Source organism: Haemorhous mexicanus, chromosome 12, assembly GCF_027477595.1.
Source record: "Haemorhous mexicanus isolate bHaeMex1 chromosome 12, bHaeMex1.pri, whole genome shotgun sequence".
NCBI classification, from domain to species: Eukaryota; Metazoa; Chordata; class Aves; order Passeriformes; family Fringillidae; genus Haemorhous; species Haemorhous mexicanus.
In genome coordinates this window covers 12,412,335-12,431,267 of record NC_082352.1, presented here as the reverse complement: position 1 = coordinate 12,431,267, position 18,933 = coordinate 12,412,335, and the positions used below count along the sequence as shown (strand labels likewise).

The 18,933-nt window shown below is 40.4% G+C and overlaps 1 long non-coding RNA gene across 2 annotated transcripts; it reads right to left on the bottom strand.

Moving 5' to 3' along the window:
* Positions 1-9,956: 9,956 nt before the first annotated feature.
* LOC132332947 (uncharacterized) lies at positions 9,957-18,057 on the bottom strand. Of its 2 annotated transcripts, XR_009488019.1 has the most exons (4): positions 16,928-18,057; positions 15,068-15,217; positions 14,877-14,943; positions 9,957-10,082 (listed from the first exon to the last, which is right to left on the bottom strand). It is a non-coding gene; the product is annotated as an uncharacterized LOC132332947 (long non-coding RNA). The 2 variants fall into 2 exon arrangements; XR_009488018.1 differs by having other exon boundaries at positions 14,877-15,217.
* Between the last annotated feature and the right edge of the window lie 876 nt (positions 18,058-18,933).

The window sequence follows — 18,933 nt, the reverse complement described above, 5'->3', positions numbered from 1 at the left end:
CCTTCCCCCTGTGAGATGGTGCTCTCAAATGGCAATAGTTTTCATTCCACATATATTCAACCAATGAAATGTCTTCTGACTTCTGTCTCCAGACTGCAGCCCAAGGAACGTGTGAGCAAAGCAAGGGTTTAGCATGGGAGCACATGATTTGTCAGGCTGTGCTGTAAGGCAGCAGGGAGTGGGTAATCCATGGACAGCCACTGTGCACACAGGCCACAGACTCACAGACAAACCACTCATTTTCAGACCAGTAAGCCTGTGGAATACCTACTCTGGCCTCCTCAAAGGGTTTTCTGATTGAAGTCTAATGGGGAATTTGCACATAACCATCTTGTCTGCACACAAACAACTGTATCCAGTCCAGGCAAGTTAAATCCACAGAAAACTGAAATCTAAAGGGCACAAGGCAGCTCATCAGCAATCTGTTCTCACTTCATGTCTGCAGGCATTACCCCTTCCAGCAAGGTGGACAGACAGAGAAGCAGTGAAGAGCTCAGGTCTGCAACAGCCAACAAAGGAGCATCAGAAAATCAGGGTCAGAATTTTCTGTGTATGGCCCTACTCCTAGAAGTGTTCCACTATTTAAAAGAAAAGACAAACATAAAATTGAAGGTGAACTCACATTCCCAAGTGACACAGTTACCAAACACACTGTGAAACTCTCCTCGGGCATCTGGGGATCAGACTTGCTCAGCAATTGCAGCAAGTGTGGGGCAGCTCTAATGCACCTGGCTTTAACCTGCAGAAATAAAAACTCTAATAAAACGATTGAAGCTCATAATCCATTTATAAACAATGTCTCTGAGGATAATCCTGATGGAGAAAGCCACCACAGTACTCTTCATAAATACCTCAGCCCTCCCTTTTTAATATTGTCAGGAGGCTGCCTTTGGTACATCTTTGAAAATTTCAAGTAAACAACATTTGTCTAGTACTTGCTCACCCTGAACCAGAACAATTCAGGTATGGTAAATGGAGGTTTTTGAACACCTAGCTGTTTTTTAAAAGCCACCTTTCCCAGAAAAAAAAATAAAACACAGCATAATGGTAAAGAAAATTTAAAAATTACCTACAGCAGTGCAGAAAAATAATGCAACATTCTAGAAGAACACAAATGCAGAGAAATACATACATTGAGATTAGAGAACCTCAATTTAGAAATGCCAAAAGAACAACTAAAATATTGCCAGGACTGAATGAAGCATAAATGAGGGAAAAAAAATTAAAATCCCTAGGAAATAACTCCAATACTAGCCTGTCTGCAATTGTTAAAACAAAAGGAACGTACCCAGACCTGAGAGGATATGAACATCACTAAAATTTCAAGCAGCTCACCTCTTATTTAGACATATTGAAAAGAAGGCAATCCTTGCCTGCCTTTCTCTAATTTCTCATCTGTAAGCATATAAGTAGTTATGTTGCAATAAACAAGCCTGCTCATATTCTCAAAGTTGAACACTCTTCATTTGAACCTTCATTTAAAAGGAAAGGAAGACAGAGAGAAAAAAGAAAATATTATGGCAACATTGAATATAGTTCCATTGCAGTGACCCCAAAGGAAGGGACATGATATAAACCCAGCCTCTTCACTAAAACAATTTCAAAAAGTTAGCAAGATTGTTAAAATTTTATATTTATATATATGACACAAAATGTATGCCCTCTACATTTCATCTCTCTCATTATTTTTACATTAATATAATTATTTTTCTAACAATGTATACTTAATCTACTGAATTTGGTTTGCGTTCTCTGGACCTTGAACACATCCCAGATACTACACACCACTCTGTTATGCCCAAATGAAATTTTTGCTTTAAAAGAGAAGATCCTAGTGTGGAATAAACTGAATTTACCTCTATCAAGGACAAAATTTATTCTAAGGGAAGAGCAGAGACCAGAACACAGTGGCCACAAAGACCTGGTCAGTCTGAAGCAGAAAAACAGACAATTTCTTCCTCTTAGGAAAGTTTCCTCTGGGTCAGATCACAGTATGAACCTCTCATGATACAGTGAGTATTATTGATAAGGCATCAGCCAAGGGAAAAGCAAGCAGAAGAAGTGGTCTCAGAAGTGAAGTTGGCTCATCACCACCTACAGGAATTTCTGAAGTCTCCACGGGTGTCCAAGGCTACTGTTAGCCCTAGACCTCAGGCTCTACAACACCCAGCCCATCTGAAGGCCAGAACAGCCAGAGCAGCCAGGACCTGTTTTGTGGTACTGGCTTTCTGCTTGTCTGCTGTGTGATGGGCTCAGTGCCCTTGGCTTAAGGACACCTCTTTCAAGGTGTCCTTAAGCCAAGGGCACTGAGCCCATCACACAGCAGACAAGCAGAAAGCCAGTACCACAAAAGCATCAATTTTTATTTTGCTTTTACAAACTATTTATCCACCTCTACCATTTACCACTAGCATTAGTATAGGCACTTTTTTTTTCTCATTATTTATTTTTTTCTATGCCCATAGACCATGACAGTGAAATAGAAATCACCAAAATAAACCAGATTTTTAAATAGTGGACTCAGAAATACTTCTCTCTGCTGTAATTACAAATGCCAAATTTCATGACATCTTCTTTTTAATAACTGAGCTATAAACTTCTCAATAATGAGTCTTGTAATGGAAATGCTAAGCCTCTTTTTACTGCTGTGGCATGAACTTGCTGCTATAATCAGCTATTTTTATCAGTTAGTTGATTACACCTCAGAAAAATGACTGCTGGCAGCACAAGTCCTGTTTCATTAGAGACTCTCTTAAATACTCCAGTGTGGTAATACAACCAAGAAATAAGAGAAAGCAGAGTTGAAGAGAGTGAAAGAAATATTTAAAGAAAGATGGGGGAGAAGGGACAAGTGTAAATCTTAGAGGGCAAGGAGAAGGAAGAGAGAAGTGTATGTAATGGTGACAGTCTGCAGACTTGTCATTTCCAGCTCTCACTAGCAATGAAAAGTGCTGGGTTGGTTTTTGCCCTGGGCTCTCTCTGCCCATGAGCCAGGGTCCTTTGCCACCCTGGGAATGTCAGCAGCTCCTGGGCTCCTCCTGGGTGCCTGCTTCTCCAGACAGCCTTGAAGTCCTGAGCTCTGTGGATAAAAGTCTACGACCACCATTAGAGGCATTGTAAGTTTTCGTTCTTGATCAAGAAAACCTGTGATTTCCTGGTCATTTCTTCTCCCTGGTTTCCCTGAAGACTTCAACTGGCACAAGTTCATCCACAGTAATGAGCCTGCAGGTTCCTAAAGCTTTCTGTGACCCAGTTTGAGATACATGGCACATATTATATACCAGTCTAGACCAGATGGTTTATTCCCTTACATGAGTCCTGAATGTCTTTTACTGTTTTAATGTGTCCATGGTATGTTGAAAGCCTACATTATTTCCTGCATTAAAAACATCCAACTAACTAGCTTCCAGTTGTTTGCTCTAGAGGAGCAGAAGAGGACACAGGAAGAGTATCAGCAGCCTGTCTTTTCCTGAAAGGGCTTTGAGAAGTACAAGGCACAATGCAAACCAGAAATATTGTATCCGTTTTCTTCTTTTTAAAAAATAAACCTAAAACTTTTAAAGCTTCATATTAAATTGCCATTAACAGCACTATCCATGCTCAGCTACATACTGAGCATCCCAAGGACACAGTGGCATCTTCTCTACTTTAGTCATTGGGGGCTGGGGACATGTCTACAAAAATCATGCATTTCAACAAGAACTTTCACTTAAGAACTTTGTTATGATTTTGCTCAACAGGGCAGAGATATGATAAAGGGAATCCATAAGACACTTACCATGCATTGTATAACTAATTATTGAAATGTGCAGACATAATCCTCTGACCTTGGAAAAAACTACAAGAATATGTAAATATAATTATGAAGGGCACACTGTTGCAATATGATGACAAGAAGTATTAAACATACAAAAGGAGTGATATTCAAAGAGGTTTTTTGGTTTTTGTATAAGCAGAAATTGCAGTTTGTTTTCTCTGCTAGCTTCCCAGGCAGCATTGTGCAAATGCAGTTAATCATGCCTGTGTTTATACAGCCATATTACAATTGCATTCAAGTTTTCCTAACTCTTCCACATTTAAATGAGAACCATAATCCTGACCATTAGAGAGAGCCAAATGTTGTACTGTAAGGAGACAAAACCAAAACCCCATGGATCTTGTCTCAGTTACAAGATGAGGAGGCATTAATTACATGGCTTTATAACCCTAATCCCTCAAAAATACTTTTTTGCCCTATTCCCCCAAACCTTCAGAATTTAGCCCATTTTCCCTTCAAACTGTTTAAAAGTTCCTAAAATCTTTTGTGATCCTGCACTGTTGCAGAACTTCCTCCTGACTTGGACAGAGTCAAGATTAGACCCAAAGCAAACTCTGTCCTCAGCCTTTGCACACAGATTGCACTGCATTTCTTCCATTTCTTCCAGCCTTCAGGGACCAAAAGCCAGTGAAAGCCATTCCCTTTACAGACAAGTCCTCTTGTCTTCCCAAAGGGCTCCTTGTTTCACTTTTGTAGTCCAAAGGTGCTGGGAAAGTAGAAAAGAACACTAAAGAGACAAGAAGTAGAAATTATATGGCCATTTTATACATTCAATCTCTACTAATTTTCCTGCCCTAGGTCTCTAATTCCCTCAGATAAAACTTCAAATAATACTTCTGCCTGAAATGTCCTCACACTCCCAACACTGACAGAATGCATATTTGCATGTACTAATTTGGCATTGGCTTAAAAGTAAGGAAGAAAGAAAAAAAGTAAAACCTCCTTCTTTCTTGAGAAAAAATAGAGTAAATTGATCAATTATATAAGGAGATCTATGCAAAAATGCTTTCAGCAAGGTGTTCACTGCAACCCTCAGCCAGGCAGCCCCATTAATATGAGTGAAGGTGAGCCATCTGTGAAGGTGAGGCATTGCCTCAGAGTTTCACAGTCAGTATGAGCATCACATCCTCAGCCACAAGGCAAGTATATCACAGGTGTATTCTAGGGCAAGAGCACTGGAGCATAGAATAGAATAGCATCACTCTTAAATAAAGCTTTTTGTGGTTACAAAACAATTATAAGGGTTTTCAGAAAACTGCCCTGTTTTATTAAGCAGAAAAAGTCTCCTCGACAATGTTGTGGAACAGCAATTCCTGAAAGTGAATCAAGTGTAGCCACTATCTTTTTCCTTTTTCTTTTTTTTTTTTTTTTTTTGGGGTGGCTTTAATTTGCTTGTTCTTTATGTTCATTGGCAGCCCTGCTGAAATGTATCTTTGCAACCTATTGTCTTAGGTAAGATTATATCAACAGCTCCAGAAGGACCACTTTTAAAAATAAATTCTGCTTTCCCTTATCATTGACAGGAATCACATTTACATATTCTCCTGGTGGAAGTGATAATGCACCAGATGATTAATGTGCCTCGATGTAGTGATACCTGTAGACTGTTTGATCAATGTCTTGCAAAGAAAGTGTCTTTCATTCAGTATGCTCAGAGTCCAAAAATGCCCTGTGATTAATGTAACTAAATGTTTGGGGTCAGCTGAAGCTCCAGTTCTTGTTCCTGATTCAATATCAAACTAAAGATAGGTCACAGAAGAGTGGATTAGTCATGTGAGGAAAAAGTCTGACCATGCAACTTCATCTCCTTAAGAAAACCTAAAGAAGAGTTCTAGTATTTTTCAGTTACCACTACAGCCATCTGCACCGTTTTTTCATCTCATTGTTAAACAGAACAGCCCAACATGCTAAGCCTTTTAATGCCAGGATACTTTCACTATAAAAATAAATGGGTTTGATTCAGTCCTTGGCATTGAAGTTTGGATTTATTCAGATTTATTTATTACAGTTAGCGAACCATGAAAATCCAAGTCTCTGAAGTTATTCCCCAAAGAAAGCACTTCCTACAGTTGGAAGATAAAATGTCTAATGAATACTAGACCTTTTCTTGGTTTTATTTGATTATCTGGGGTAGCACTGACTATTTCTGCTTGATCTTACATCAGCTGTTTTGTGTCTTGTTAAAAATAGACATGAGATCTAGGAAATACAGGGACCTGCTGAGGGATGACTTTCACTTCCACTCATATTTACACTTTTCCTTGAACGTGAAGGAGGTATAAAAGCATTTAGCTAGTGAGAGGAAATGTCTCCTCTTACCACCCTGCCAGCTCTTTTCCCACCTTTGTCTCGTTTCAAACACATCCCTGACCAGGAGGAAAGAAAGTGGACTAAGGAAAGAGCTCAGATGCACACTCTCAGCTAGCTCCCTACATGGTGAACTTGTTCGCCTTAGACTGTCTCTGTAGTCATAGAAAGTCCTTGAAATCAAATGAAGATAAATCCAGGGCAAAATATGGCATGCTGGGAACAGATAAAGGCATCCTGTAGGATAAAGGTGCCTTGTAGGACATATAGAATTTGGAGATGGAGTGGCTACTGGTCCCAGAAGAATAAAGGTGATGTGTAACTCCCTTACTCCCGTGAGCTGCTGCACTGCACCTCCCTGTCCTCAGCTCTGGCTTCACACACCACAGAAGCAATGCCTTGTCAACATACAGGATGTATCCTGGACTCTGTCCAGACCCACTAATGCAGAAACCTCCTCCTATGCCACGCTGCCTCATGCTATTGAGCTGCCCCTCTTGTAGCCAGGCCACACGAGGCCAAACGGCATCATCTTATTTGTAATGTCTGTCAAAGAGAAAGGTAGTGAGAGATCCACCTGAAAACTGCTGGTTTCCAATACAGTTAATCTTTTAGACCACTGATAATTTTCACTCTTCTCCTTATGTTCTCAGAACTAAGGCACCATTAAAAGTATAACCTGGGCCTTAAATTCCTGCGTTGCAAATGAGCATGTCTGGCAGCAGAGCCCAGTTTGTGCCTTGCTGAAATTCCCAGCTGACGAGGGCTCCAGCCCCTGACTCCTCTCTCTGATCGCCCAATATCTGCACACTTTGCATAAGGGAACATGACAAGCCTGGTCATGAAATGTACTCATTACACTCATGAAATGTAATCAGCTTCAGCAGCTCCATTTCTTACTTTCCTTATGGCAAACAAAGCTTTCTGGGCTGTGTCTTTAACTGCAGTGGTGCACAGGACATTAGTTACCCTCTTTCTAATGCTTCCCTCAACACAGCTTAATTCAGTGCTTCACGACTGCACTGTGGCCTTCAGCATCAAAACTGACAAGAGCTTTCAACTTTAAGAAACTATAAGGGGCTCTGAGATTGTATTTATTATTCAAGGAAAACTCAAGACTAATAAACATATCGTAAATACTAATAGAGCTGCAAAAGTTAATTAATGAAAAATAACTATTATGAAAAGTGTTATCAATAATTTCAGGAATAACATACATGCATAATGAATGAATTTTGCCCAGGGGTAATAGCTCGCATCTTGGCCTGATTTAGTATGGAGAAACTGCATCATAATGAAAAGCAGAATTATCACATAGTATAACTGTGAGCTTTATCACTGCTTGGTAGGATCCTAAAACTGTCATCAAAATGTTAAAATTACACTCACTTAAATGATCTCTATAATACAAAACTATGTGCATGTGGATTTATTGCCCTCACAATAATGTGAACAACTTCACCATCACTGATTTGTAAAATGCTAATTATTCTGCTGTAAAGATATACATTAAAATAAAACAAGATTGTGCTTTTAAAGAGGGTAGGCTTGAGACAGGAACTTTACCAAATACACTCTCTTGATTTTAAATATGGATGAAATTATTTGTCATTTGAAAGATTTGGGCTTTCCTATTTAATTTCTTGGGTAGTTTTGTAAGTGACATTGACTTAGGCTACTAAAACATAAAGAATTTTTCATTTTTTGAGAAATATATTTGATCTGGTCTTTTCAATGCCAGAATAAGAAGGAAAAAGTGACTTCCTTGCTTTGGGAAGAAGTTACAAGGTGCAATGACCTAAATGTCTGTGTCTCTTAAGAGACCAATTCTTGCACATACCCAAATCCAATGGAATAATAAAATGGAGTTACTTTATAACAGAATAAATATATTGGGAAAATATATGGCTGCTATTTACCCACTCTTATATTTAAATTTTGTGTAGACAGTATATACTCAGCACAAACCATTACATCTCTAGCAAGGTTTTGCTATTATGTTAGAGATTTTATTGCACCTCACCCGTAAACCAGCTTTTCATCATCAAATACCATTTAATTGCATACGAGTCTTATTAATGCACAATATAGCAATGTTTTAAATTATATGGGCTCATAATGGATTACACAAAATATGAACATTGTTGTTCATCAAAAACTTAACTTCACACCTACCAACATTATTTAATTAAAACCATTTGTTAGAAGGAATAGATTTAATCTAGTCTTATCTCTAGACAGAATTTAAGGTCCTGATTCTGAAATGATACTTTTATTCTTTCAGACTTCATTTCCAGGTCTTAGGTTTTTAAGATTTTCACATTCATAATTCTGCAAGCACAAACAGTTGTGGATATGAAGGCCTGATCAGAAATCCTAACTCATCCACTATGCATCTTCCTCAATTTTATGAATTAACAAATTTATTTAAGTAACTTTGCAACATTGATGAACCTATAATGCAGTATATATATAGTGCTGGGTAACTGGGGAAAGAGGCACAAATATGCAGGTAGTCTTCTTGTTCAGTAGCAAAAAAATAATAATAAAATTAAAGTAACAGTCAACAGTGGCATTCAAACAGTACCAAATTCAGTAAAATCCTGGAGGAAAAATTAATCTAATAGAATATTACCATTTATTGGTTGCTATGATTATAGCTTTGTGGAATCCTTAGGATGCCTGCACACAGTTCTCTAGTTTTTCCATGAACTTCAAAGGATTTTCACCTCTCTGCCTTATTTTTATAGGACTAGGGCTATTGTGAATCCATGAATAGGTTATAAATCACTCCTCAACTCCATCCTAGGCCAAGTAGGGTTTACCCAATATTCTCTAACAAGACATATTTCAGTTCCAAAATTAACTCAGTTTTGTTGCAATTTATTAGAAATACTATCCTTTTTCACAAAATGCTCAATTCTATAAAACCCAACTACATTCCTCTTTTTAAAAAAGCATCTCTGCTGTATTCATCTCAGGCAAATTAGTTTCTTCAAAAGCACATGAGCTTATTGGGAGGAACACTTGGAAATGATTGCTAAAGAGGAAGGTTGCATGGGGTATGTCTTCTAAGACATTGAAGAATGGAAGCAAATGGGAGTGAATGAACAAATTAATGATTAAGGAAGATTTTTTTTAAATTTATTTATTCTGGAAGCTCTGTCCAGCTTGGCCTCCCAGGTTCGAGTAATCTTTCACTGTCAACATATGCCACGAGATTGATTCAATTAAGATTAGCGGCACTAGAGAAAAAAAGTGGCATGGTTTACTTTTGATTAGTATTGTCTTTCCTCCCATCTCACAGTGCCTGTGACCCCTACAACCAAGATAGCTTAAATATATTAGATGATGAAAGCAAATCATTTGTCCAGTATGAATAAGCACAAGAGGAAACAAGCTTAATCACCACTTATATTTTAGATGCTTTTACATCCTTGCAAGGATTCTCTTTTCCATTTCACATATTGAATTTAATTGACTTACGATTAACTCTTTCTCATATCTAAAACAGGGGCAATGGTGTAGAGCTGGGAAAAAAGGGCAGGGTACTGAATACAGTTTACTGCATGGAGTAGTGTAATTCCCAATATAATTACCTTTGAAGGTGGATTAGTTTCTATCCCTCTTGCATCAGAAGTGCTTTAAGAGTATATAAAGGACACTCAGTTCCCATATCACACATTAGCAGGTAGATTACATTTGAAAATTAGCTGGAGACTCAGGGTGTTCATCTCCCTGCTGTCACTAGCATGGCCTACATTTTCTGCTGGTACAAATGGGATAAACTGTCTTGAAAACAATAGAACCAGACATACTTACAGTAGATGAGAATTTGACTGAAAGCCTGGGTTGTTTTTTTTTTTTTCCTTACATCAGAATGAAAAAGGAAGCTAACTCCCATATTATCCATTCTGGAGAAAAATGTTATGGCATTTTTTCTATTTTTCACAGTCTCCTAGGACACAGAAAGATGAAATAACTTAAATCAGACAGGTATCCTAGGCTTCACGGTAACACAGATGATAATAATAGGTAAAGGAGCACCATTTGCTACTCTAGTTATGTTTCTGTCACTGTATAAAAAGGTTTTATTCAGTTCAACAAAATAGATCATAAATCTAGTGCACAGTGTATTTTCTTTATGCTTCTGGAGCTACCCATAAATTAGCAGTTATTTAATACATCTATTTTAATTACAAAGAAACTGAAAGAGCAAAATCTCACCTTTAAGTGTTATAACACAAAAACTGCAGACCAACATTAGCCAACAGCAGCTCTTAGGAACATCATCTTGGCCAGCCAGGGGCTGATTCTGACACAGAGATGAAGTTTCTTCTGACTTATGCTAAGATTTCAGTCATGGCACAAGGATGTAAAAGGTACTTTTTAGCACTCATGGTGTTTGATAGAAACACATGTCAATCACAAATATTTTTCCCTGAGATATATGGGGTGGAATCCTTGTCTGGATCCATGTCAAGTAACACTGGCAGAGGGTTGATAGGTAAAGGACACCAACATAGCCTTTTATCTTTGCCCCAAATTCATATTCCAAACCAGTCTCAGCACTGAGTGTAATGAAATCAGAAGTCTCAGTTCAGTCCCTAGTGGCATTAGTTCACATTATAAAATCATTACACATCATTTGACAATGTTGTGCACTGTTAGCATAGAGAAGAACTTGTTCTGTGTCTCTGGGGGAGATGGTCCCCACAGAAAAGATCAGGTTTGTGTGTGATGAGGAGGTGCAGGGGCGAGTGCATCTGGCTGGTTGATAATGAGCACTTTGATGTTTAGCGTTTTTACTCCCTTAACACTCATCAAGACCAATATTTGTCAGAATACAAAGAGGAGAAAAAAGTCAAATTGTTGTTTTCTAAAAGGGCAACTGAGTAACATTTACCTAGTACAAGCTTAAAGAGAAATTCAGATGTTGGAAAATACACAGAATGTATTAAAACAGCTTTGTCTGTTGCTATTCAAAACATCTTTGACTACTGCTAGACTGGAACTTCAATGTAAAAACATGGATGTTTTCCTATTTCCTTTCTTTTTTTCCCTTTTAAAGGCAGATTTACAGCCTAACATCTGATCTCATACACTTGTCACCATGATACTCTCCAAAGGCCCTGAAGACAATGGATCCTTCCAAGCCAAGCAAAGGAGTGAGTGTCTGCAGACTGGGTGTCTAACTCTGCATCTGGGGCTTTGAAAAGCTCAGGCAGAGCCTGCCTCAGCTCACAGTTTTCCCAGCACACAGTGGGCTGTTTATAGCCTGCTTTCACAGCTTGCAGCAGCACATCTTTAATTACTGGAAAAGAATCCTGTCTTTAATTCTAGTTGAAAAATAAGTCTCTTTGCAGGCCACGTAAGAGGCTCTTTCTCAAATGGGTTGAGCCACAATTGTAATTGGAATTTAAAGAACCAAGGCAGTTAATTAGCTCTGCTGTTTTAGTTAAATGCCACATTGGCTTTTGAGTCATGGAAAAATTACCATTCCCAAGAGCATGGGTGAAACTATCTGGACAGCTGCTGGAAAACCCAGTCCCCAGGGGTGACCTAGGGCATTGTAATTGCAAAGGCTGGGGATGGTAAAGTCAGGTTAAACTGGCTGGAAGCCATCACTTTGCTACAGCATGAGAACTTCCTCGAGTTGATCCTATGACAATTTAACTTGATGCAAGTCAAGACCAGAGAGGTGTCCTGTCTGAGCCACATGTTCCTACCCTGTGCCTCCCTGCTCCTCTGGTGGGGTGAAATAGATCAGGGGAGGCTGGACAGGAGCCAGGGCCATACTGGGGACAGAGGAGTGCAGGAGCTCTACTTGCACAGGTCCAACCACAGCAGAACCAGTGCCTAGGAAGTATGCACTGAACAATCTTGTCTCTGGCCTACCTTAAACATCACAGCAATTGAAGTGATTTACAGTAGACTGAAAAGCCTGTCATGTCTGTCCCTTGACAGAAAACATCTGGGTCTGATTAGCAGCCATCAGCCTAGGGCCCACAAAAGCCATGGCTCAGGCCTAGAGCACCATTAACATCTGGATTTGGAGGCAATTTCACCAAGCAAGTTGCACTTCCTTCTGTGTCAGCCAGTTCTCGAGTTCTTTGATTTGGGTTTCTTCCTCATTTTGATAATTTCTCTGAAATTAATATACCACGGTTTGTTTTCATTTGTAGCACTAATGTTCTGATACAGTCTCATTACCCAGACTGTTTTAAACATGCTTACGCTGATACAATAAAATCAGGAGACCCAACAATACTAACCACACTCTAGGTAGCCATAAGCAGGCTTATCTACTGTTCACCTCAGAGTAAATATTTTCAAAACAAAATTAGGGAATAAGTGACTGTTCCAATTGTTCCAAGTCCTTTCTGCTTTAAATTGCTTTTCCAGCAGCTGCAGTCTGGGGGCTGGGGGAACGACGGGTCTTGGAGATATCTGGCTTCATTCACCATTCATTCTTAAATGGTGTAACAGTTTTATGGCCTTTCCTTAATGATCACCCATTGTGTAATGGATTGCCAATCAAGGATCACTTAATGACAAAACAGAATAATTTAACCCCTATTCAAATGACAATGCCCAGAATAGCCCACGTAAATGTCTTTACACAACAGAAAGTTTTTCAGCTGAATGAGGTAAATAACATTAACAAGCTATTATCTACTAGCTCTTCCTCGCCAGTTACAAAAGACCGACCTTTGAACTCTGAACTTTTTCTTTGACTGATGGCCACCATTATAACATTTGTGTTAGTCACTTAAAACTGCAGGTGTAGTCACTTACAATACCTAATAAAATGTGTAGGCTTCGAGGGAGGAGAGACTCGGAGCTCACAGAACAAAACTGCAAGAATTAGCAAGGGCATTTCAAAAGAATTAATGTCCCGTGACTGTACCGCAGCACAGAGGGGCTGACACAGCAGTGGCTTTGCTGCCCGTGTCCCATCAGGGCAGATCCTGGCATTCCATAGCAGTGCCCGGAGCGGGCACAGCTGGCAGCAGCTGCCCAGGAGCTCTGGCCTTTGGGGTGGTGCCTCTCACCGAATGTCTCCTTCTAAGGTCACTTTAGGAAATGTCACCTGGGATGCTAAATCACACAGATAGTCTTAAAAAAGTAGTTATCACTGCTGAATACACCACGGAGGGGCAAGTGTGGGGACAAGGGACAACCTTCCCAGGCAGGGAAAGTTGGTGGTATCACTTTTTTTAGGTGACTGATCATAAACTTATGAAAATGTGAGACGTCATGAACATGATGTTAAGAGACAGGAGCTGATGGGCAGGAGGTCTATAAATACCTGCTCTCTCAATGGAATACACTTAGGAAGAGAGAGGAGGTATTTTCAAATCAGATAGAACCCCTAAGAATCTACACTAGGCCAGTGATCATCCTAGGAGCTCTACAGAAACTAAAATTAGTGAATACCTTGCTTACTGTAAACCACAGCCTGGGGTTTGGTGAACTGACACACTATAGGTGGTACCTGCACTGCACCTCCTTCCCTGTCTTTGATTTGGAAGTGAATGAAAAGAACTTGCAGAGCAGAAGTTACACATGACACAAAGTTACAGGAAATCAAGGCAAGCACCTTACTCCTTTCATGTGATCTTTACACATTTTTGAAAAACTGAAACCGATTGAAAGTTAGTGCAAAAATAAGTAGTTGTTTACTGTTTTTCACCAAAAGTGAATTTAAAAGGCAAATCAGTACAACACAGCCACTTATTGGAACCAGATTTTAAATTTGTACAGTGTTTATAAGACTTGCCTTACAAGAAAAGGCACAATATATTTTGATTTATTTAGACAGTCTGAAATAAACCACCTATGTTCCAGATAAAAGTTTCAACATTATGATCAATTCTGTGACAAAAATATGCACCATGTATTTGTCTAGTAATAAATTTAAAGAAGTTTGAACACGGTTGTGGATATACTGCAATTACAGAAATAAGGAACTTGATCAAGTAACTTGTTCACTTTGAATTATTAATGCAGTTAGATTTAAATAATTGAAATACGAACTTCATTAATGTTTTGAGTTGAAAATAGTATCAAATTATGTAATAATATTTTAGATAATTACTATCTAACAGGAGTTAATCTAATATAAGAAAAAAAAAGTAAAATAAATCAGATGTTAAGAATGACCACTTGATTCCCACCAACGCCTAGGGGAATTTAGGGATTCTAAATGTATACTATTTTAATTTTTTTTGCCATCTTTTGTACTGATGCCTCACAAAACCACACTGACCCCATTAAAAAAGGCTTTCAGAATTTGTTCTCTTGAGTAGCTCCTATAGTCACATGCATATAAATATTACCAAAAAAGCCCCAAACAAACAAGAAAAAAACCCAACCAACAAAGTAAGACTTCATACCTAATAACCAACTAGATTGTCCTAAAGACCTGGTCATAGACCCTTAAGCCAAAGAACTAGAGATGGAGTTCCTGTTTGGGTACACCAATACTCAGAAATTCAAAGTGAACCATCTCTCTGTAACACCAGAATGGGTGGCCCACAGATCCAAATGGGGACCTGCAGACCTGCCCGTTTCAGTCACAGCCTTAAACAAAGAAAAAGTCAAAGTCGGGAGTGTCCAAAAGTCTTTAAATCCTCAGCACTTAGCTGAATGAGATGGTCTCTATCATGAAAGAAGACACAAATCTACCTCCCTGGTAAACATTTCGAGCAAGTTCAAGTAGGGATGATAAAGGAAGAAGGAAAGATACCTTTTTTCTTTTTCTGATGAGAAGCTGGATGTGTATTCCTAGGCATGTCCCTGTCTCTGGTCTTGCTCTGCAGAGAGAAAATATTGCAACATTAGAGCTACAGGGACAGCTGGGCCAGGAACAGCTTCCACCCAGAATCCCCCACCTGCAATCCAGTTAGCAAAACTGGACCCAAATAATATATCACATACCTTGATGAAGAGAATGGGAATGAAAACTACAAGAAAATTCCAGTGTTGACTGAGTCAAGACCAGGCACTTTTAACCCTTTCTGGTATCTACCTCCAGCAAGGAATGGAATCCCACTGCCACTATTTTCTTCCCAATTTTCTTTAACATTCCTGTGTTTAACATAAAAGACATCCACACATTGTACCAGAAATAATTACATGGCACACAGAATAGATTAGGGATGCTTCAAATAATTGCCTACCAAAGGGCTGAGGAACTTTGTAAAGAAATCCATGCATGTTCTAGAGGCTGACATCACTTCAGTTTTGGAACAGGTATGTTGGACACACCAATGTACACAGCTTGTACATTGGAGTACTTTCTTGGAGGCCAAAGAATCAAGAGAGAAGTTTAGGGAAATACCAAATATTCAAAATCACTGAAAGCCCCCAACTTTCCTATGAGCTGGGCACAAACCACACTTGTAGTATGGCCTTCTCTCCTTCCCCAGAACCCCTGTTACAGGTTACTTGAACTGCCTGGTGTCAGCCACAACCTCTGACCCGTGTGATGCTCCAGCTTGCCAGGGGTGAAGGCACACACATATCGTCGCACCGGGACCTGACGCGGTCTTATCTCAGGCCTTTTGCTGCTGACATTTGTCACCGCTTCAAAACTTATTATAGCCACCATCTCCGCTTAAATTTACAGATACGTTTTAATTAATGGGGGAAAATGTGTTTATCTCCTCCGAGCAGTGCCTGGCTTCCAAGCGTTTGTTATCTCCGGTGTGAAATTTAGGCTGACAAGAATCAGCGCTTCCCACGCCTCAGCTCCGCGCCGGCAGCCGGGAGGGGCCGAGAAAGGGGCCGGGAGCGGCTGCCTGCCCCAGCCCTGCCCACACAAGTGTGCAGAGCACATCTGCCTGCGCTCTGCCAGCCGGGGCCATGTGACCAATTCAGCGTCAGAGAGTGGAATTAACGGTAAAGAGTTTAATTGTGAGTAAACAATACCGCATGGCGGAGCGGTGACCGCAGCAGTAGGGACTGAAGGGCCGAGGGCTCAATCACAGCTGTGGCCGCCTCGATGCTTTCACTAAGGATCTCCCTCCCCGTCTGCACCGTCCGAGCGGCCTTTCGGCGCTGCCGGTCATTGCCAGCCGCGCCCCGTCCCTCCCGCCCGGCGGTGCGGATGCTCCGGGCGGGTGCGGATGCTCCGGGCGGGTGCGGATGCCCGATACACTGCGGCTCGGTCACTGCAGGGGAACCAGACACTGCCCACCTCACACATCTAGACAGGGGCAAACGACGTGAGCAGACAGCATCCAGAGCATGCTAGACCCCTCTAATATTTTTCTAAAATAATAACGTTTCTTTCTTTAAAATTGCCAGCTGACTGCATATGTGTGTCATATTATACCTTCATAATAGATGTGTGTCATATCACACCCTCAAAACCACATAGGCCTGGGAAGCCTGGGTACAGATGGTTTGGGAACAACAAGTTGGTTGACATGAATAATTACCCAGATTCTGAGTGCCCTTGAACAAATTGTTTCAGCATATTGGAGGTAAGTCTGAGGAGCTGGAGCAGTTTCTGCCCACTGTGCCTTAGTTTCCTTCTTCATGAAATGAGAAGAGTTCTGAGACTCTGAGAGACCGTGGGGATATCTGCAGATCCTGACAAATTGTAAAACACACTAGCTGAATAAAGTTTATGAGGGAAGATACCGAATTCTTGTTCATCATTTTGATCCTTTCTTTTCCCTTCACTCCCATTCTCATTGCTTATTGATTTTTGTTTCCAGCTGACATACGAGCAACAGCCTACATTAAGACAACAGCAACTGAAGCATCAGGAAAGTCAACATCACTACATACCATTAAAAAATCTTCAGTTTGATGATACACATTCACCACTCCAAGAAGTGCCTTAGGGAAATACAATCACGTCTGAAGGGGGACTAGTACTAGGTGGGTGGGCTTCAAAAAGCACTGCTCTGCATGATGTCCAGTAGGAGAATCCCTTTCAAAAACAGTGAGATGGATGAGCTGTCATCAACCCACTTCATTCCCTGCTTTGCATGACACTCATAAAATGGGCAAAGGACAGTTTTGGTTAGTTCAACGCACATTAAAAATGCACAAAAGGTGATTGACAGGAAGAAACTGCAAGTGTGGTAAACCAAACATATGCTTCTGGAAGCACTGATCTACTAGAATAACTCAGGCGTGTGTATCCTCTAGCTGCTGATAGACTAACAACCACTTTAAAACAATTGAAATCCCCATATATTGTGAGTATAAGCTCTTAATTAATTTGCCATATTACATGTATCAACAGCTAGACAGAAATGGAGCTTAACAGCAATTTATCTTCAATCATGTTTTGAAGCCAACACAAATATTCCTACATTTCACCCTGCTTTTGACTCACTCTAAGTAGAAGCAAAAGGGCCCAAACCACTGCTGACATGAACATTGTAAAAGGTGTAACCTGGCTTAAATCAGTGCCATTGACTCTTCTTGTGCCAGCAATGAACTGGGATCTCTGCCTTCATTCATGGCACTGCAATTAAGAGAATTTGATGTAAGAATAGCTATGAATGAACTCACAAGACTCTTACCCTTCCATGATGTGTCACAGGCACCAGGTTTGCATGGTTCCCAGGCTGCATTTCGATTGCTAGGCAGGGACATTCTCCCCTGCCTCTTACAGAACACCGACTGTGCTCTCCCACCAAACACACATGCAGTGTACAAACCCTGTACAGAGGTTTCCACCGAGGTGCTCCCACTTCTCCTGAACCCACAGCGGAACAGGAGCCTCTGCTCTGGGCTGACAGCAGCCCCTTCCCATTACACAACTCATTGAGGGAGCACATCTCCAGCTGGGCTTCTCCATGCGTAGGACACACTCATTAAAGGTACTAGAGGTGCAACCGAACAGAAAAGATTAAAAACAAAGCAAAAACAAGAGCAAACTACAATACCATCACCTTCACACGCACATACACAAAAACAAACAAACAAACAAAGTAAAAAATAAATAAAAACAGCATGTGCAGGAATAAAGGATTCCCCTGCTTGTTCTGTCCAGGCTTTTGTATTGAGATTTTCACCAGGAGTCTTGCCAGGGTTTTGTGCTGATGAACACAGGCACCACATACTTTGACTTGGCCATTGCATTAGCCTTATACCACCAGGGCTCTTAGCCTAGACTTGACTTGAGCAGGTAAATGAGGAACTCCCTCCAGGCTTTGCCACTCAGCTCCATACAACCATTAGTAAGGCAACTCCAAACTCTAGATGCTCAAACCTGAGGAATGGTTACAGAAGGGCAGCCATCGTCAACAGACTCAAGTGGAAGGAGTCTGAACAACCTTGCTGAGACAGCTGGTCCATATTTGTATTCTCCAGTTTATTCAGTCTTCCTCTGATGATTTCATTAGCTCTTCACTTTTTTAAGGAGTGTAATCCCACAACTCCCCAAGCATGCACATGACACAGCCTGTCCCCAGAAATTAACTCCTTCTGCCTTTTATAAAGCTCCCTTGCAAACAGACTGCTCCCCACTGTACACACATATCCATGTAACTAACACAATTTGCCAATTTGCCAAAGGGTAAAAAACTCTAAGCTCCCTTTATTTGTCTTGCTGCTGAGTGATCTCAGCCCCAGTGACTAAGAGTCAAGCGGCGAGCTGAGGGGAGATGCCATGCTGCAGCTATACTCACCTCAGCTGCAAGCAGCAGAGCTGCCATCTTGCTAATCAGCTTTAATTTAGCTGTCTCACAGCTTCATAAGTAAATAAAGACTTACTTAGTGTCAGAAATATCAGTATTTAACCGTAGAGTTAAAAAAGTATGGTAATTAAAAGAGTGCCA